This window comes from Dermacentor silvarum, chromosome 8 (assembly GCF_013339745.2).
Source record: "Dermacentor silvarum isolate Dsil-2018 chromosome 8, BIME_Dsil_1.4, whole genome shotgun sequence".
In the NCBI taxonomy this organism is placed as follows: domain Eukaryota; kingdom Metazoa; phylum Arthropoda; class Arachnida; order Ixodida; family Ixodidae; genus Dermacentor; species Dermacentor silvarum.
In genome coordinates, this window is record NC_051161.1 from 176,337,295 (window position 1) to 176,357,404 (window position 20,110).

At 49.5% G+C, this 20,110-nt stretch overlaps 1 protein-coding gene and 1 long non-coding RNA gene across 3 annotated transcripts in view; one reads left to right on the forward strand and one right to left on the reverse strand.

The window, feature by feature from the left end:
• The window catches only part of LOC119461867 (transcription factor E3), a 278,465-nt gene that overhangs the window by 38,574 nt on the left and 219,781 nt on the right, over positions 1–20,110 (reverse strand). The window lies entirely within an intron of this gene.
• Positions 18,665–20,110, forward strand: part of LOC125947644 (uncharacterized) — an 88,417-nt gene continuing 86,971 nt past the window's right edge. The window contains exon 1 of the long non-coding RNA XR_007468468.1: positions 18,665–18,995. This is a non-coding gene — a long non-coding RNA (uncharacterized LOC125947644). The remainder of the gene's footprint in view (positions 18,996–20,110) is intronic.

A 20,110-nucleotide genomic window follows, 5' to 3' on the forward strand; every position in this document is an offset into this window, starting at 1 on the left:
CACGCTGCACTCTCTGTTAGACTGTCGTTTGCCTATCGAAAAGACGTGAAACAAAATCAGTCATACATTACATCCTTAACGCAGTTAATTAGAACAGAATACAGCACACAGTCACCTGAACACTGGCATGTGCCACATCCTCATGCGTAATAACATCGATGTCACTTCTCCTGTGTATGAGTTTTTCAGTGATATTTGAACATGATGATTCTTTGTTCACCTCTTTTGTTTGCTCATGTGTAAAACTGCGATTTGCTTGACTTTTTTGGTGTGTAGTGCGTTTTCTTATATTGAATTTTTTTGCATAAGTTTAAGCCAACATTGTATTGTATTCATATGTATTGTTTGTGTTGTCGGTCCTGAATTAGCGCCTGTGCCTGCTGCTGCTGCCCTCAGACTGGGTTTTAAGGCCCGTCAAGCTGCTGTGTGCAACTTTTTTCTTAAATCCCCCATAAATTGTATGTTTATGGAAATAAAAGCAAATTCAACTGCAGCTTCCCGATAAGAACATCACGTTTACAGAGGAAATGCTCTGACCCTTTCACCACGCCGACCCCGACATGACCCGGGAAAGGAAGATTCATTTCATTATGTGCGGTGTAAAGCACGAAATATTTGCCAGAATTCCTGCCAAACACCGCTGAGTTTGTCGTTGAGGCCAACAATATCCAGAAGACACTGGAGATGTGGAACAGGGAATGCAATCGCTGTACGCTGATGACAAACTAAGCCAACGTTCAAGCTCTAAGCGCCGACGACCTGCGTGAGACCATCACAAAGGTCATGCGAGAGGAGCTGCAGAAGTTGCTCTACTCATCTCAGCCTCAAGTGGCTTCAATCGCAGACATTGCGTGTGAATAGATCCAGTAGTCTGTGCGAGTTCCTGAACCACTGCAGCCCCAGCTGGAAGCGCTGAGCTACAGCGCTGTCACCCGTTGTCAGGTTTATTCACCGAGCCCGCGCCGAAGCCTATTAGTGCCACAATACTGTTGCCAGCCACTGCTGCAGCCTGCACACCCACCCGTTGCCCGGTGAAACTTCTCGCAGAAGACTGATGTTTGGCGTGCCCCTAACCACCACCCGTTTTGTTATCATTGTGGAGAAGTAAGCCGCGTCTACCGTAAGATATGAGGGCTCAGCGTGAATGTGCCCTGCCCGCGACAAGGAGAATGACCACGAGACAATGCCGTCTACATGGAAGCAACTGAGTGGAGCCCTCAACGACCATCCTGTTCGGTGAAGAACCACACCCCGGCAGTAGATTGGTCCAACACGAGCCCATCACAGACACTCACAACGTGGTCTTGGGAGGCAAGGCTTTCCGATCTGGCACTGGCAAGCCAACTGGCGACCCTGGACCAGGCCCGGCTCCACCCGAAAATAACCACACCAACCACTCTTCGTACAATAAAGTTTATTCATTCATTCATTACCCAGAAAACTAAAAGTAGACACTGATGGAGGTACTATTGCTATTCGTCAAAAGGCCGACGATCCTCCATTGCTGATGCTGCAGGATTTATCCCAGTGACATAGCGATGACATGCCACAATCCAGAAGACTCGAAGCAAAAAAATGCTGCTGAGACAGGCCCCGACGACGTGACGCAACATCACAGGGACAACGCAACACAGCTGTAATCCACACTCCACGTCAAAACTGCAACGCAAGAAGGAACCACCGACCTCAACGTGCTTCTTGACGGCCATGCAGTCACAGTTCAGTCTTCTGTGAGAAGTTTTGCCAGGCAAGTGGACACAGGAGCCAACTACTGCCTCACGATGGGACCCTATTGAAGAAAATCAAGACTGCATAGAAAGGCCCCAAAAACCGAACAGCTGGAGGGCAGCTAATAACATCAACTGGAATTTGCTCAGCAATAATTACCATTCTGATTCATGACCGGACCTATCGTGCGACCTTCGTTATCCTGCAACAGTGCTGCCTCGACATGGACTTCCTGAATCAACACGGTGCAGTCATCAACTCAAAGTCAGTCAATAATGCTATTCAAAGACCAAGCGATACCGCCGGAGAGTACTCCGAGTCACCGAGCCTTGAGTGTGCTTGAAAGTCAAAATCCCACTTAATGCCAGCATGATGCTTTTCGTCGGAACTGAGGACATGGGTAACAGGGAAGCCATTGTTGAGATCGATAAACAACTGCTCAACCGTGAAATCATCACAAGGGGAATCGTGCAATTGCGCACAGGAAATGTGCAAGTAATGGCGGTAAACTTCAGTCAAGAACTTAAGCACATGAACTAGAGCATGAAGATTGCAAGCATTGAAGAAGTTACAGCAGTCAACGATTACGTTGTTTCTCTCAGATTCAGCCGAACCTGAAACGACGGTCTATGTTACTGAACCAACCTTCAACATTAATCTGAGTCTTACCAGGCACAGCTCAAAGGTCTCCTCCAGCAATACCACAAGGACTGCTTCTCATCATCATTAAGGCTTAGACAAACACCAGTTGCTAAGGGTCGCTATAACCGAAGAACACGCTTGACCACTCCACCAGAATCCTTACAGAGTTTCGGCGCGAGAATGTGAAGCTATAAGGAAACAAGTCGATAAAATGCTGCGTGATGACATCATCCAGCCGTCGAAAAGCCTGTGGGCATCTCCTGCAGTTTTGGTGAAGAAAAAGGATGTAACTCTGCATTTCTGCACGATTACCGTTGCATGAACAAAATCACGAAGGACGTATACACTCATCTAGGGATAGAAGATGCCTTGAGCCAACATTAGTCGAATGCAAAGTATTTTTCATAGATCTGGTCTCAAGACAGGCTACTGGCAAATTGAAGTCAACGAGATGAATCGAGAGAAAACCGCCTTCATCATGCCCGATGGCCTCCAAGTTCAAGGTCATGCTGCTCGGACTTTGCTCGGCACCTGCAATGTTCCAGCACGTGATGAACACAGCCTTGCCCGGCTTGAAGTGGCAGACTTGTTTCGTGTACTTAGATGATGTCGATTTTGCCACAAATTTTGACAATCCCCTGAACCAGACACCAATGCAAGTCACATGCGTAGGATTCGGTGCTGTGTTTGTTCAGAAGCAGTTGTTGATAAATTCGACTTCGCCCTGCCATCTGCTAGCCACCTGGTTAGCTCAGATGGTAGCTTAGAGCTACCATTTCCAGGTGAATGGCCTTATGGAACGTCTGAATAAAATTCTCACCAACATGTTAGCAACTACGTCAATGTCGAACACAAAACATGCGATGTTGTCCTTCCGAACGTAAGCTTTGCATACAACACAGCAGTGCAAGAAACAACGCAGAACCTGTCATTCAAGCTGTTTAACGGAAGGAACTCTGCAACGACGCTCGATGCCTTGCTACTGCATGCCACCAACGAAGAGAATCTCGACGTCGCCGCCTATCTGCAGTGCGCCGAAGAAGCACAACTCGCCCGCCTGCGCATCAAGAGTCAGCAAAGGACGGACAGCCGACGCTACAACCTTTTACGACGTTACGTGAAATACCAGCCCGGTGACTGTGTTCAGGTTTAGACCCCAATATGCCAACAAGGACTTACTGAAAAAGCTTTTAGACGCCATTTCGAACACTGACACATTGGTGCACTTGACTATGAGGTCATGTTGGACAGCACTATGCAATCGCAGCTGCGCAGCTTGCGACCAGCAGTAGTCCATGTTGTGTGCCTTAAGCCACACTACCAGCGCTAACTAACTCTGTCACTTTAATTCTTTGTTGCTCGGTTATGTCTCTTTACTACGTGCTTAGCCAACGCACTTTACCTGCACATCAGAGTTCAACGATGGCCGACTGTGCTCACCACAATCATTGTGTTTTGAATGTCACTTGTTTTGCTGGGCACGAGTTAACTTTTGAAGTCACAATTTTGACTGTGTTATTCTCTGTCGTCATGACGTGACAATAGGCCTAAATCTGTGGTTACTGATCTTGATGTAGCTCTATATGTAGTCTGTTTTCTTCAAGGAAAATTCAGTTCATAGTCGGCACTGTCTTGTCTTTTCCTTCATTACGTGCAGTCTTTTAGTGCTGTTTTGAGGATCAACCAACACCAAATTGCCAAGGTTTCAATACTACTGGGGTACTTTCCTTTTCTTGAAATAAAAAAATAATTCAGCAGCTCAATGTACCCGAGCACAATTTTAACCAAGGCGACACTAAAGGAAACAATAGTGCCCATGTCAAAGGGGTTGAATTGAGTGGGCTGACAAGAGAGGCCTCAGCACATGTTCTGAAAGAGGACTGCTGATCGCAGTAAAATGGGTGCAGGTAAAATCAAGGCATTAATGGACTCATCCTAAAAAGTGTTTTGAAATGAGTCACACAAACTCAATAGACATGCTAGATCAGTTGCACACGAAATACAAGCAAGTGTAGGAACATTCAAGCGTTGATATCACATCCGTCTCTAGCCATTCATGAATAAGTCCGGTTGATAAAGTGACACCATTGTGGTCGAAATGAGTCCGAGCAGAGATAAGACACAACGAGGTCACTGTGTGAGATAAGCAAGCATGTGTGCTTCAAAGCGTGCTTATTTGCCTCACACTCTTGTCGCTGACCAAAAGCTGAGCCAGTGCTGCTCGAGCTAATCTTGCATCCAGGCCGCTTTTTGTCAATCTGCACACGCAATGCATTTGTTCTGACACTGCAAGCAGGCCTGAATGGCCAGATTATCCTGCTTACAATGGCGCATATTCTATGAACGTGTGCAAGGAAAATTGCTCCATGGTTAATGAGAGAAGCCTGTGCTTACTGAATTGAAGTTTTCCAGTACGAAAAGCATCAAATAGTGTAAATTTACAAATTAAAAAGAATAGCAACACATGGTGATAATTTCTAGGTTTTGGCAGCACTTATATTGACAGAAGTGAATCAAGTGTTTCTGTATTAACAGCGAAGCTGTTTAAGCCAGATGTTGGCCCGTATAGCGTAGACCAGAAACTGTGCCTGGCAATGACGTCACCGCGCGTTGCCTAGCAACCACTTGGCACAGCTGCGCCTCGCTTCGCTGCCACTCCGCACCGAGCTGTTACACCTGCTCCGTCTAGCCATGACGTCACTTCGCGTCACCTAGACATGTCAACGCTTCGCCAGGCCCCGTCTTGAAGTGCATCGTGTCGCCAAGCGAGAATCTGCACGGCGGCAGCGAGCCGATCTGGAATACCGTGCCAAAGCTGCAGCCGAGAAGAGGTGTCGTTGAGTCGAAGATCCCAAGTTTTGAGAACGAGAATGCGAGAGACTGCGTTTGAGTATCCAGCGTCGTCAGCATAGTGACCCTGGGTGTAGCTTGGTCGATCACAAGCTCCGCTGTTTGCTCCAGCCTTGCACGACAAGTGCAAGCTGCGCAAATTTTTGTTTGTATGCTGGACTGGAGTCTAAACCCAGACTCTTTGGCCGGGCTGGTAGACGACGCATCAATGGTGTTGATTGTAACGTGAGGCATCATGGTCTTGCTGGCTAGTTATCCGAACGCATGCGAGCTGTCTAGCGGCGCGCTCTGTAAAATCTGCAGCGTCAGTCTCGGAATCGCTGGAATTATGAGGCAGCATAGCATCCAGCTTCACTTCACGACCGTGGAGGAGACGGAATGGCGCCATTCTTGTTGTTTCTTGTCGAGCCGTATCATAAGCAAACGTGACGTAGGGTAATATTTGGTCCCAGTTATTATACTCCACATCGACATACATGCACAGCATGTCTGCGAGAGTCTTGTTGAGGCGCTCCAAAAGTCCACTGCTTTGTGGGTGATAGGCTGTCATCCTTCTGTGTGCCGTGCCGCTGAGCGTTGAGTACAAATCGCAAAAGTTCAGCCGTGAAAGCTGTTCCCCTGTCGGTGACCGCTGGAGCACCGTGCCTCAGGATGACGTTTTCAATGAAAAACTGTGCGGCCTCGGCTGCTGTGCTGCTCGGAAGTGCCTTGGTTTCTGCATATCGCGTGAGGCAGTCTGTCGCAACTATGATCCACTTATTTCCGGTCGCAGATATTGGAATGGGCCCAAAAGTTCCATCCTAATTTGTGCAAACGGCATTTCCGGCACTGGAACGGGATGCAATAGTCCGGCAGGTTTTGTAGGTGGCACTTTTCGTCGCTGCCAGTCAAGGCACGTTCGAACGTAGTGCTTTACCTGTGCTGCGAGCCTTGGCCAGTAGTACTTCTCTTTGATCCGTGCTAATGTTCTTGTGTACCCTAGGTGGCCGGAGGTAGCTTCACCTTGACAGGCCTGCAATATTTTATTGCAGAGAGTTTTGGGGACGACTAGTAGATATATGTTCCCTGTTGAAGAGAAGTTCCTCCTAAAAAGAACACTGTTGAGTATGCAGAATGATGACAGGTCCCTTGAGAACAATCCAGGCTTGTTTGTGGTGCGGCCTTCTAAGAAATCAATTTGTGAAGCGAGCTCCTGGTCCTCTTGCTGTTGTTGAGATGGTGGCCGCATCAACAACTCCTAAAAAGCCTGTGGATTTATCATCATCTCTGCCTGACGACTCAAATGGTGATCTGGAAAGGCAGTCAGCATCTAAGTGCTGCCTTCCCGATTTATAGACCACTGTCATGTCTCTTGAAGCCGTAGGCTCCAGCGTGCCAAACGTGCAGATGGATCTTTCATGTTGGTCAACCAACAGAGAGAATGGTGGTCACTTATGACTTCAAATTGGGGGCGGAACTTGGTAACTGCCTATACTACAGCCAAGTATTCCTTCTCCGTAGTAGAGCAGTTCAACTCGGCACGTGACAGTGTTCTACTCACGTAAGCTCAGCGCTGTCTTGCCGCTGAACAAGGACGGCACCTAGACCCACGTTACCGGCATCGGTGTGGATCATTGTGGGCGCATCCACGTCAGAGTGGGCAAGAACAGGTGGAGTTTGTAGACGGTGCTGCAACTCGTTAAATGCCGCCTCCTGCTCCTCACCCCACACAAACGTGACATCTTATCTGGTGAGGCAGGGCAGCGGTGATGCGATGTGTGCAAAACCCACAATACATCGCCGGTAATATGCGCATAGGCCAAGGAAGCGTCTGACTGCCTTCTTGTCCGTAGGCCTTGAAAACTTTGCGACAGCTGCTATTTTCTCAGGATCAGGTATGACACCTGTGTGACACGTGGCCCCAAAACTGTAGTTCTTCATAGCCAAAGTGACACTTTTCAGGTTTTAAAGTAAGCCCAGCGGACCGTATGGCTTGAAGAACTAACCGTAGCCATCTGAGATGTTCATCAAATGTGGCAGAATAAACAATCACATCGTCTAGGTACACAAGGCAAGTCTTCCACTTAAGGTTTGAGAGAACAGTATCCATTAGCCTTTGGAACGTGGCTGGGGCGGAGCATAAACCAAAAGGGAGAACTCTGAATTCATAGAGCCCATCAGGCGTCACAAAAGCAGTCTTTTCGTGATCCCGCTCATCGACCTCTATTTGCCAGTATCGACTTTTAAAGTCCATCGATGAGAAGTAACGTACACGCCGTAGCCTGTCGAGGGAATCGTCGATGCGTGGTAAGGAATACACTTCTTTTTTCGTAACCCAATTCAGCTTGCGATAATCGGTACAAAACCGCAGCCTACCATCCTTCTTCTTGACAAGTACCACTGGTGATGCCCAAGGGCTTTTTGACAGCTGGATGACATCATCATCTAGCATTTTCTTGACTTGCTACTCTATTGCTTCAAATTTTTCTCAGCCACGCGATACGGATGCTGTCGGATGGGTATTGCTGTTACCTCTGTAATGATGCGGTGTTTCGTCAGTGATGTTTGAGGTACTCGGGACGTTGTAGAGAAGCAGTCTTTAAAATAGTCAAGCAGTTCCCCAAGACTTTGTTTCTGTTGCGGCGCTGAACCTGGGTCAACGTTGACGAGTGCATGTGGCATCGTATCGGTGGCCGATTCCTCTTTTACAGCAAAGCAGTGTTGAACTTGGTCAATTTCGTCAAAGTATGCCACAGCGGTGCCTTTACGGATGTGCCGGCGTTCATTGGTAAAATTTGTCAGTAGTACCTCTGTGCGACCACCGATTAGGCTGACGATACCCCGAGCGATGGCAACACCTTGATGGAACAGAAGTGCAGTTAACTGTTTGGCTACACCGTCCTTGTTAAACTATTCTCCGCAACTGATGAAGACAAGACTGCATGATAGTGGTGGTATGCAGATGTCGGCGGCGGCGACACATAACGATGTACGTTGGCGCTCTTCACTGTGGCTCGTGCCTATACTATTCGATAAGGTTATCTTGCCGTCCCATATGTTAACCACAGCGCCGTACTCCCCGCAAGAAGTCCATTCCAAGGATGAAAGATCTGCAGCACTTTTTTAAAATCATAAAAGTGGCGACAAAAACTGTATTTCCTAGCTGGAGTCGCGCAGTACATTTTCCTGTAGCTGTCATTATCTGACCCCCAGCATTTCGGATATAAGGGCCTGTCCATTGCATTTTGACTTTCTTAAGCCGGTCTGCCATTGTCGAAAAGTCTGCGCCAGTATCAACCAAAGCTGTCACGTCATGTCCAATCATTAAGAGTAGGTCGGCACTCACAAATTTGTCAGTGTTCCGTTTCTCTGGGTTGCTCTGCTCGTTTCTCAGTAATAATGGGGGATTGTTGGCGGTTCAATGACTTGCAACCTTCCCCCCCGAAGGTCGCTGATTTCAGTTTCCCCACTGTGGGCTTACCACGTCTGCGAAGATTAACGTCACGGCGACGGCGAGCGCGACCGGGGATTAGCTGAGCTGCCTTGTTCCCGAGTGATACTATCGTCGAAGCGTGGATGTCTCTCTGGAAACTGTCGCGGAGTAGCAGATGACATTTCCTGGATGCCAACCTGGCGACGAGGGCAAGAACGATAAATGTGCCCTGGTTTGCCACAGTGAAAACACAATGGTCGGCGATCAGCAGTGCGCCATGCGTCAGTCCTGCGAAGCTGGGGTCACCTGAAATGCTCCCTCTGTATCCAGGCAGCAATAGGTGGCCACTGGTGGTGCTGCTGTACTGGCACGGTAGAAAGCGGGTGACGGACAGCGTCTCCGTCCGTCGCCCGCTGCGCGGCTCGGGACACAGTTCAGGGAGTGGCTAAGGAGATGGAAATGCTTGCCGGATTTCTTGGTGGACAACTTCAGCGACCGAAGCAACAGTAAACTCCTTCGGTGTCGCAGTTTGCTTCGCAATCTCCTCGAGCACAATGTCTCTTATCAGTTGACGCCGCGAGGTCTCCGTCACTGCCAGTACTGCGGCTCCTGCAGGTGCATCGTTAGTCAGGCCAGAAACGCTGCTTGAGCGCCCGCTCGATTGCTGTGGCTTCCTTAATGAATTCTTCTACTGTTGTAGGCGGGTTGCGCTGTTCATCTCATGCGTCTCGTGCGCTGTTCTTTGACGCTGCACATGAGATGGCTCAGGTTCTTCGAATCAGGCATGTTGGGATCCGTGTGGCGAAACAAACGAGACATGTCCTCCGCAAACATGGAAACACTTTCGCTGGGCTTCTGAATGCGCAACTCGAAAAGGCGTAGTACATTATCTCGGCAATCAGTGCTTCCGAAGGTATCAATTAGCCGACGGCAAAATTCGTCCCACGTTGTCAAATGTGCCTCGCGGCTTTGAAACCACGTCCTTGCGCTACCTTCAAGAGCCAAGTACACATTGGAAAGCTTCTGGTCCGGACGCCACTGATTGGCCTTAGCTATATGTTCTTACTGGTCCAGCCACTCTTCGGCGTCTTCATACGTGTCACCGTGGAAGCTTGTAGGGACTAGATTGGATTGAACAGTCACCTGTGTTGTACTTGCAAGCGCCATTTCCCGAGTCGGTGAGGGTGCTGACAAAGTTCCTTGCAAGAGACAGAATTCCGGGCACAGACCTTGCAGGCGGCAGCTTACGCGGTGCACACCTGTGCACGTCGTAAGCTCGACGCGTGGAACTCTCGAAGGGCTACTCGCAGGAGTCGTCCCAATCATGAGGCGATATCCAGCACCTACACCAGTGTCACAGCTCACTGGAGACAAGAGCGGAGAGTGGTATTTAATTGAGACAATTAAGAACAAGCGCTCCGTTCAAGCTTCTTCCCTAGCGCCTCGCTTGCACACTCGAGGTCGTCGTCTTCGTCGTCAGCGTAGTTGGGCACAGACAGCGTCACGGCAATATACTGGCACCATCTAGTTAAGGACCGTGATAATGCACATTCTCACGCACAGTAAATCTTATAACCATTGAATTTGTCAAAAATATACAGCATAAACTTAACATACTGTTCATACATAGTACATGTTATGTGCTAATGCTTATTTTTGCTTTATATTTCGAGTGCAAACAATTCGACAGCACACCTAGTTACAGTTGCAAACAAAATTAATTTGTATTGCAAAAATGTGTACTCTTTGTAGCTTTAAAAAACATAAAACAAGTGTTTATCTTAAAGCGATCATTCCATGCACAGCATAAATGTGCACAATATATTCCTCATGCAGAACCAATCAAAACGAACAGCATTTGAGCCACATGCATTTGAGTCACACCCGCTGCTGAAAATTGTTGATGTATGACGTTGCAGGTCAGTGTAGAAACCGATTTCGGAAGCAAATTAAGATATCAAATGCTCCGATTTTGGCATTCTTACTAGGGCTGGAGGCATCGCCAAGCCCTATAATAAGCAAATGTGGGGGGGAAAAAACATGCAAAACACAGGGCCCTTTAATCACTTCGTATACCAACATCACTGTTGTATTCTGTGCAATTTTGTCTCTTTTCATCATACGTTTGAGCACTAAGAATATGTATTGTCACGGGGATTCACGATTCCACATGAGAGACAGAATTGCATATTACAATATTTACGGGCTGCTGCTACCACAGAATGGCATCTCATGTCCCGTCTTCTTTCTCTTCGCATAGCAAGGCGGTCCTTTAACGACATGCTCATACGCAATGCCTTGTAACATCACCCCCCGCGGACTAAGCGCCATCACGGCCCCTTCTAAAATCGATCAGTACTGCTGGTGTAGTAAGGTTTTAGCCGCGACACATGGACAACATTAGTAGCAGATGTAAAAGGAGAAGAGGGGCGATATTGAAGCGGAGTGATGAGGTAGCCAATGTCATTGAGCTTGCGGAGAACTTTGTAGGGTCCTGTGTAGCGAGGGAGAAGCTACTCGCACGGCCTTGGCGTCGAGACGGCATCCAGAGCAGGACCAGAGATTCAGGAGGGTACTTACTTCGCGGTGCCGGTTATCATAACACTCTTTTTTGGGAGGCCTGCGACGCACATAGCCTAGAGTGAGCAACTTGGTGAGCCATTCTGGCTCGAGAGAGGGCATCCTGAGCATGTGCGGTTGGTACAGCGGGATCAGCAGGAAGGAGCGTCTCGAAGGGCAGTGCAGGGTTGTGGCTGTACCGGAGAAAGAACGGCGAATAGTCGGCGGTGTCATGCCTGGATGAGTTGTAGTCAAAAGTAATGTAGAGTAGGGTGGCGTCCCCAATCGCGGTGATCAGTAGACACATACATGGACAGCGTACCTGTGAGAGTTCGGTTGAGCCGCTCGGTAAGACCGTTGATCTGTGGATGGTAGGCTGTCGTAAGGCGATGTTCAGTAAAGCAGCTACGAAGAGTTTCGTCAATGACCTTTGCAAGAAACAGCGGCCATGGATCCATAAGAAGCTGGTGCGGAGCCGCATGTCGAAGAATGACGTCATTGAGCAGAAAGTCTGCAACGTCTGTAGCACAGCTACTGGGCATGGCACGCGTGATGGCATATCTGGTCGCGTAGTCAGTTGGGATGGCAATCCATTCGTTGCTGGACACGGATGTAGGGAAAGGTCCGAGCAAGTCAAGGCCGTTGTGAAAGAAGGGCTCCGGTGGAATTTCGACAGGTTGAAGCAGGCCAGCCTGTGGAAGAGCAGGACGTTTGCGGCGCTGACAGCACTCGCAGGCATCAACGTATTGGCGCACCGAACGATACGAGCCAGACCAAAAGAACTGCTGTTGCACGCGGTCATAGGTGCGTGAAACGCCCAGGTGTTCTGCATCATGTAGAATGGTGGTACGCAGGTGTAGGGGTATAACTAGCAGCAAAAATTCCGGCCTGTCAGGTTTCATGTTGCGACAGTATAGAACCGCATTGCGTAGAACATACTGGCATAGAGAAGGGTCGGAACGTGCAGAAGAGAGTTGCTGAATGGTGAGCTTTAGGTTTACATACCGACGCTGTTCGGAGCCGATGTTGCACAAATCAAATATGGGGAGCAGACAGGAATCATTGTCATGGTCAGCAAGGAACAGGGTCCACCGGATGGCGCGAAAGAAAATTGGCATTGTGATGTAGCCTGCCAGATTTATAAATTACCTCAAAGGTATATTCCTGTAGTCTGAGAGCCCAGCGACCAAGGCGACCAGTTGAGTCCTTGAGCGATGACAGCCAACAAAGAGTGTGTTGGTCGGTAAGAACCGAGAATGCGTAGCCGTACAAATACGGGCGAAATTTTGCGACAGCCCAAACCATCGCAAGGCACTCGCGCTCTGTGATCTAATAGTTCCGTTCAGTTGTGGAGAGCAGGCGGCTGGCGTGTGCAATAACACGTGTTTGGCCGTGCTGGTGCTGCGCGAGGACAGCCCCAATTCAATGCCCACTAGCATCTGTGCGAACTTCAGTAGGCGCGAATGGGGCGAAGTGAGCCAATATAGGCGGCGAAGTGAGCAAGTTGGTCAGCACCAGGAATGTAGCCGCTTGGTCGTGGCCCCACGAGAAGGGCGCGTTCTTCTTTAGGAGGTCGGTTAGGGGTCGGGCTATGATGGCGAAAGTGCGTATAAAATGGCGGAAGTACGAGCATAATCCAACAAAACTCCAAACAGCTTTAGTAGACAAGGGCACAGGGAAGTTCTCGATAACGCTAATCTTAGCAGGGTCAGGTTGGACACCCGTAGCACTTACAAGATGACCAAGCACAGTGATTTGTTGTCTGCCGAAATTACACTTTTTGGCGTTTAGCTGGAGTCCTGCTCGACGAAAGACAGCTAGAATGGTCGCCAAACGAGTAAGGTGACTTTCAAATGTTGGGGAAAACACAATGACGTCGTCTAGGTAGCAGAGGCAGATGGACCATTTGTTGCCATGATGGAGAGAGCCCATCATGCGTTCGAACGTTGTGGGGGCGTTGCACAGTCCAAAGGGCATAACTTTGAACCGATAAGAGGCCGTCCGGTGTGATAAAAGCAGTTTTTTCTCAGTCCAAGTCATTGATCCTTTCACATTATTTTGTTTAAGGCACGATAGTCGACGCAAAATCTCCAGCTGCCATCCCACTTTTTGACCAAGATGACAAGTGACGCTAACGGACTTGAGGAAGCCTCTACGACGCCTTTGGAGAGCATCTTGTCGACTTCTCGTTGTATGACCTAGCGTTCGGAATGGGGCACACGATATGGTCGCCATCTGATAGGAATAGCATTACGTATTCGATGACTTACAAGAGATGTTTGACTTAGAGGGCGGTCATTGAAGTCGAAGACATCCCTATAGGTCGTTAGGAGGTGGTGGAGTTCCGCCGCTTGACAGGTCGGAAGATCAGGGGCAATCATTGTGGTAATTTCGTCGGGGAGTGGACTTGCCGGGCCGATTGAGAGAAAGGACGAACAAGTGCCGGCGTCTAATGCCGCGACGTCGCATTCATCAAGTGCTGACACGTTGGCAACTGAGATGCCTTGCGGGAGAGCTTGGGTCGAGTTGCTGAAGTTGAGGAGCGGGAGCTGGACATGGTTGTCGACAGCAGTCACGAGGGTGTGCGGCACAGCAATATTTCGGGTCAACAGCACGTCAATTAGTGGAGATACTATGTAGTCGCCGTCTGGAACTGGTGATGCCATCGTCAAGGCAACACACGTGGCTGCTTGCAGTGACAACCGAACATAATCGATAGAGCATAAGCGGTGTGACGGTAAAACTGGAACATCAGCAAGTTGAGGAAGCTCAAGTTGAAGGACGCTGGTTGCACAGTGATGCCATCGTCAAGGCAACACACGTGGCTGCTTGCAGTGACAACCGAACATAATCGATAGAGCATAAGCGGTGTGACGGTAAAACTGGAACATCAGCAAGTTGAGGAAGCTCAAGTTGAAGGACGCTGGTTGCACAGTCAATAAGAGTGGCATGGGCCGACAAGAAATCGAGTACAAGAATGACATCTTTGGGGCATTGCTCGAGAACAATAAACAAAACAGATATATGGTGACCAGTGATGGCAATGCGAGCTGTGCAGATTCCGATGACTGCGGGAAGTGGAGATCACAGGGAGAGGCCTTCGTCCTGCAGTGGACATGAATAGTCTGATGATGATGATGATGATGTAGCTTGACGTGACCCAAAAGACCAGGCAAGGCAATAGTACAGCAAACAGTGTGCACACATGCACAATAATTCACATATATTTCAGCTCTCGCTGGAATTCCTCATAGACGAAATAGCTATGAACGGAAAGACAAAGAATATTTGCGTCACGGCGAGTTAACAGAATTGGAAAAACTTTTAACAGAACGCATTTTAAACAACACTACAATAACAATACTAGCTATACAAAACAAAGAAACACCACCTATACAACATAGCATGAGACTGAATTTTACAAGATCAACATTTGCTAAGAAAACGAAACAGGATTTACATTATACACTCAGAACCATACACAAAGGCAGAATAATAATCACATCAGATACACTGCAAGCGACCAAAATGTCAGCTGAGTTCTTTCTTACTGAAATTACCGCCATTTTTGTATCTGTTCAAAGTGAATGGTAGGTAATGTATTAACGACTGAAGCTTATAGAGTGTTCTGAAGTATGGAATGGACCATATCTCAGGATTTCTTGTGTTCGCATTAATGCGACGACGCTCTAAGGATGCTAATTGTTTTATATAGTTCCAAGCTAATTCTGACATTGATGGCCTAATTGAATATTTAACATAATTACGCGAATTAACTTTTTAATTAATTATTTTACGGCACATCTTTCAATCTACGAATTATAGCCGCTGAGTTCGCAAGGCGTATCCACTTCGAACGAATTCTCAAGACTGAAGCAGTTTCGATATACTAACTTTCAAAGTGTCCGACGAAATGCATGGGCGTTCCAGTTAACTTTTTGAAGAAAACGCTGTTTTATGCATTGAAGCACAAAAGTAACTGGCCTTAGCGCTAAAATAATGCCATAGTATCGACACTGGTAATAGTGCGATCGCAAAAGCGGTAACATGGAAATGGTTTCAAGAGTGGTTCTTTGTATAATTTATTTTTCCTTACGCGGAAACAATGTTCGTTTTTGCGGAAAAGAAAAAAAAAAATTTGCGTAGCTTGCACTGGCGGCGCAATGCTAAAGAGACAGCAGAGATGATGGGCACCTAGCTAGTCCTGGCTTCTGGGCTAGGCTAAGCACTACCAAGTCATCCCCAGCATTTCCCGGAGTTGATTTATTATTGATTGATTATCGATTAGCTATTGATTGGCTATCGATTGTCTATTGCAAGATATTGGCCACGTATTTGGGATATGTTAAGCACTACCAACTTATCCGAATTTATTGATTATTAATCAATTATCGATTAGCTATTGATTGGCTGTCGATTGGCTATCGTAAGGTATTGGCCACGTATTTGGGCTAGGCTAAAGTCATCCCCAGCATTTTCGGGAATTTATTGACTATTGATCAATTATCGACTAGCTATTGATTGGCTATCAATTTCCTATCGATATGCAATTAGTCCCCACCATTCTTAGCTAGACTTAACCAGGCTCAGCTTCGCTAGTTCACAGGTGTATGTGCTATTGCGCTTGGACCCTTTCTGCACTGCTGCCAGGATCGGCCGACATTTTTGGATTCAGCGGACACATTAGACCCGGCTGAAACACCTCCGCTGTTAAAAATGAGAACTCCATCTGTTTTACTATTTTCTTTGATAAGATATAGTCATCTGATAAGATATACAGTCAAGAGAGCGGTGTGGATCTGAGAACAAACGGGGATAACCGATATTCTAGTTGACATTAAGGGGAAAAAATGGAGCTGGGCAGGCCATGTAATGCGTAGGATGGATAACCGATGTACCATTAGAGCTACAGAATGGATACCAAGAGAAGGGAAGCGCAGTCCAGGACGGCAGAAAACTAGGTGGGGTGATGAAGTTAGGAAATTCGCAGGCGCAAATTGGAATCAGCTAGCGCAAGACAGGGTTAATTGGAGATCGCAGTGATAGGCCTTCGTCCTGCAGTGGACATAAATATAGGCTGATGATGATGATGATGATGACAGTCATCTTGCACGTGTCACTTCAGCTTGGCACAGAATGCATTGAAACATGCAATGCATAACGGTCGCGTGTGTTCGAAGGCCTAATTGGCCCTTCAATGAGCGGGCCCGAGTCTGGCCCGGGCCCGCGCCTTCAAGCCCGAGCCCGGCCCGGGCCCGCGCCCTCAAGCCCGGGCCCGGGCTTTAACGCGGCTTTAAGCCCGGGCCTGGCCCGAGCCCGCCGACAAACGCTTCGGACGGCCCGGCCCGGCCCAAAAGCCCGGGCCCGTGCAGTGCTCTACTTCCGATCTCTTCTATCGACGGTCGATACCCTTCAAAATTCCATGCTCGCAACTATCCGAGCCAAGCCATCCCTCCACGCCCGCACCACCTCATCCTCTGCCGCCCGACCCTCGCAAGCACCGGCCGAAGCGACACCTTTTACTTCCGCGAATCATGGCTGACCGCTCCATCGTCATCGTTTGGCAGTGGGACTGCCGTGGTTTTCGCCCCAAGCGTAACCACCTCCTTCTACACCTGCAACAACTGGATCGACCCCTCGGCCGCTCCTGACGTCATCGTACTACAGGAGACTCACGCCACCGTTTCCCTCTAGGGTTACGTCGCCCACGACGAAGTGGCTCATCACCCTCTGCCCCAATCCGTCACGGCCGTCCTCACTCGGCGGACGCTCACGGTCAATCGAGCCGATCTACCCTTCCCTACAGTCCACCATGTCTTTCTCGAGCTTCTACCTCAGCAACGTGAAGAGCCCTCTCTTTATATTATCAATGTTTACGCCCCCCACGCGTCACCAAAGACTTGTCCCTCGTTGCTCTGCTCCATGCCGCTGCTGCAGCGAGAGCCGCCAAATCCCCCCTCCTCATTCTCGGTGACTTACACTTTAGACATCCGGACTGGGGTTACTCGAAGGCCGATGGCCCCGACACGAGGCTGTGGCAGCTCGCACACGACCTCCACCTCTCCTGCTCACCGACCCCACGCAGCCCACGCGCATCGGCAACAGCGTGTGCCGCGACACGACTCCGGACCTCAGCTTTTGCCGTTACGTGCACGGCGCGCGCTGGTCCAATACACATCAGTCCCTGGGCAGCGACCACTACGTCCTCGCCATTCAAGTCCGTACCTCCCCGTGCAAGCCGCGCCCGCACAAGACCCGCTATACGGATCGGGATGCGTTCCGAGCCCACCGGCTGCACTCTGCCGTCCCCGACATCGAGGACCTTTCGATGTGGACCAACCAGCTACTGGCGGACCTCGACGGGGTCACCGCCTCGGTCCCCACCACGGAGGACCACCGGCATTTGACTCCCGCTTCGCCCACCTGTTAGCCGCTCAACCTCACCAACCTCACTGTTAGCCTCACCAACCGTTGGCATAAGCAACGTCACAACCGTCGCCTACGCAGCCGCATCGCGTGCCTCGATCGCGAGATCGAGCATCACACCACTGTGCTCGCCCGCCAACAGTGGGCGCAGCTTTGCTCAGGCTCTCCGGTCAGTTGGGCTGCAAGCAATCCTGGCATCTCCTCCGCCACCTCCTTGACCCTGCTTCCACCAAGTCGGTCGATCGGCAGCAATTACAACGCGTTGTCCGGGCCTACCCCAGCGACACTCCGTTGCTGATAGCATACTTGACCGCCAAATACCTCCAGCTGCCACCCCCCGGCACCTCTTCTCCCCCTCTCGCGTCCTACTACTCCGGGGCCCCAACCCCGAACTGGACGCCGATATCACGGAAGCTGAAGTCTACGCGGCGCTACACAAGCTCCGACCACCTCCGCCCCGGTCCTGATGGCATTCCCAACAAACTCCTCCGAAATCTTGACGCCCCTTCAGTCGTTGCCCTCACTTTGTTCCTCAAGGTGTGCTGGCGCTCCGGCAACTTCCCCCAGTCGTGGAAACACGCTCGCGTGGCTCTCATCCCCAAGCCGGGCAAGAAACTCACAATCGAGAATCTCCGGCCCATCTCACTCACTTCGTGCGTCGGCAAGCTTATGGAACATGTCATCCTAGCTCGCTTGCAAACGTACGCGGACGCTCACCACCTCCTTCCCCACGTCATGATTGATTTCCGCCCCCACCTCTCCACGCAAGACGTCCGCTTGTAACTCCACCACGACCTCCTCGATCCACACACCTTCTCGGACACTAAGGCTCTCCTTAGCCTCGACCTACACAAGGCGTTGGACCACGTCTCCCATTTCGCTATTCTTACCGAACTCGCCGCCATCAACCCCGGCTCTCGCACCTACCACTAAATTCGCTCCTTCCTCACAGCCCGCACGGCCGAAATCATCGTAGATCTCTCGTCTCCCACCAGGGGCGCAGCAAGGGGGGGGGGGGGGGGGGGGCTGATGGGGCTTCAGCCCCTCCCCCCGAAATTTTTTCGTACTGGCATGCACCGCCGACCAAAACAACCACCGGCGCCAGGAATCATTCTGTATTTTGTCTACAATGTCTTTTTCACGCTCGAAAAGACATTTCGGCACGAACATTGCGAACTCGGGCTGGATTTCTTGGCAACACCCTTGCACCTGGAGTCACATAACGCAGGGAGCCCCATCTGAGCACAAACTTTCAAGGGCTTTTCGATAGCGATCGGGCGCGTTGCGGCATCTCGCAGCGGCCGCGGAATCTACGGAGCGCATGGATTTTAATTCCGAGACTTTATGGGTATAAAGTCATAAACCTTTGACGCGACTAGTGCACTGACATTTCCAAAGGCGTGCTTTAGGTTTTCAATTCTGGAATTTTATGGGTTTAATGTTCTTATATACTTGGGCCAACATGCGCGCACTGGAGCCCTCGCGACCAAGCCTTTGCAGAAATGTAAGCACGTGCTCGCAGTCTTCCACACACACGAAAATACTAAATATCCCCGTGACTATCAGTTGGCAGCTGATAATTTTCTCCTACAATTTTCAGGAAGCGCACCCAATGTGATCGATCAGCTGGACCAGGGCAAGCATAGTAAAATAAGGAAAACTGAAGAAAGTTAACGGCCTATTATTGAGGCAGTTCTTTTTTGCGGGCGACAATAGACAGTTTTAGTTTAGCGTTAGCGTAATAGCGGGGTTACGGGAAATAGCGTTACCGTTCCGCAAACGAACTTTGCAGAAAGAGAGTTTTAGTATAGCGTGATAGCGTAGTTTACGTGCGGGACGCTATTCCATTACGCTTTGAATTTTGCATACACAGGACACCTAATTCTATGTGTGTGTGCGTCCGGAAAGTGCGATAGGCAGCGCAATGGAAGCCAGGAGCGCGTTGTATTTTTACTTCACATGTCCGTCGATCTGCAACGAACCAGACAGCAGTACAAGCTGTCTACCATAGCCTCCGAAATCCTTCCATCTCAGAGGCCATATGCCGTCGTCGCGCCTATCTCCCGACTTTAGCGACAGATGGCGCTCGCATCTCAGAAAAAAATTTTCTCGTAAGGCTTAGGCGCGTTCGAAACGAGAAGCGATCTCGAAAATTCCTCAAGATTAGCCATAACACTCTCTCGGCGAAGCGGCATGAGACTAAGCAAAAGCCGTTTACGCAGTCATTTGCTACGAACGAAGTGAATTCTACAAAAACAATGCCAAATTCAGTTCGAAGCGGGCGACCGGGGGAACGCAACACTCCATTTGCTAGTAGGTACAGCGTTTGACCGCTGGCGCCACGCTGCGCCGCTCGCGCGTACCGCGTTTCTAGGTGGTTTCTTTCGCCGAGGGCGCTCGAACGCAATGATATGGTTTGCATGAATGCAACCCTTCGAGGCGTGGCCATTACTTCGGGCATTCTTGCAAGTTAATCTCGTCAACGTTTTACCA